The 1,428-nt window shown below is 34.3% G+C and overlaps 1 pseudogene; it reads right to left on the bottom strand.

Moving 5' to 3' along the window:
• Positions 1–6: 6 nt before the first annotated feature.
• On the bottom strand, positions 7–1,126 carry LOC119643546 (annotated as a pseudogene).
• Between the last annotated feature and the right edge of the window lie 302 nt (positions 1,127–1,428).

The following is a 1,428-nucleotide window of genomic DNA, read 5'->3' as shown; positions in this document are numbered from 1 at the left end:
ATTAGTAGGTACATTAGTTATAAAAAAGTCCCATTACCGTAATTCTCCGAAATACTAGAAAACATAATTTGAGTATACAAGAAAGTAGTGCATAAAAGAAACTAATTCCTAGAAATAAATTTGAGCCAAAAACCGTTTTTAGGGAACAATTGGAAACCGTTAATATACGGTTTGAGCGGTATGGAGGACTTCTTAACCGCAGCGAGATGGAAATCACGTAACAGATAATATATTAAAACTTTTGTTTCTAGCAGAGCAAAACGTGAGCCTGAGGAAGAAAAAAATAAATTAATATACGATAGACTGGCCATCAGTCACTTAATCACCGACCAATACAATTTCTAGGGCCTAACCCAAAAGGTAAATGTGTAAACGGTCTTATATTATCCTTGTTCTCCTCACTAAAACGTTCGGGGTCAAATTTGTTGGGATTTTCATAATATTGAGAATCACGATGTTTACTAACAGCTGATATTCAAAAAGCCTTTTCCCTTTTCCAACTTTTCCAATTTCCAACTTTTGACCGGTTTTCAGCTCATAAGTTATATCATCGGTACACACCCGATCCACTGCAGGAGCTACGCTCCATTCGCTTAATGTCTCGGAAACTACCATATCCATGTAGCTGTACTCAGTGCTATATCATAAGTTACGGGGTTGCAATCCAAATTACGATTGACATCCTGAATTTCTTGTAAAAGTTTTTCTTGAACATCGGGATTTTTGATAACCGCATGGGTAATCAAATATAGTAACGAGGCAGATGTCTCAAAACCAGCAAAGAAAAATAAAAAGCATTGCCCCACAATATCGATATCGCTCCACTCGCGGTTATGTGATTTCAAGTTGTCACTTTTTAGCATGACTCTTGCCTCCATTAGCATTTTACGATATTTCATCGCATTCAAACGCATAAAGTATTCGGTTGACTTCTTATTAAATGGCCCGATCCCTAGAAGCTTTTTAAAAAACTATTGTTATAAACCTTTTAACAAAAATCTTACGACATTTAAAAAATACCCTCATTAATTTTCTTATGTGCACGTAGAGGAAAAATTTTAAATTTTGTATAAATGTAAAAGTAGTCACTTTCTTGCCCATCAGATATTTTTTTTTTTTTGGTATGTTGAACAGAGATGGACTAAGCCAATAGATTTGTGGCTTATATATCCAAGGTCCATCAGATAGAATTCGTTATTATTATTTTCGAACGAATTTACTTCTAAGCCGAACGCGCCATGTAGGTTATTTATTTATTTTGCGTTTCGATTTATACTCAATTTATAAACACAACTATTTAGTTGCGTTCCGGTTTATTCTCAATTTATACGCAACTATTTAGTTGCGTGTAGGTTCATTTTCAATATGTAAACAATTCATTTGGTTGCGCAATACCATAATAATAATCAGCTGTAATTTGAAGAGCAT

The sequence above is a fragment of the Glossina fuscipes genome, unplaced genomic scaffold, assembly GCF_014805625.2.
Source record: "Glossina fuscipes isolate IAEA_lab_2018 unplaced genomic scaffold, Yale_Gfus_2 61208, whole genome shotgun sequence".
Lineage (NCBI taxonomy): Eukaryota > Metazoa > Arthropoda > Insecta > Diptera > Glossinidae > Glossina > Glossina fuscipes.
The sequence above is the reverse complement of the archived record's forward strand: the minus strand, read 5'-3'. Positions and strand labels throughout refer to the sequence as shown.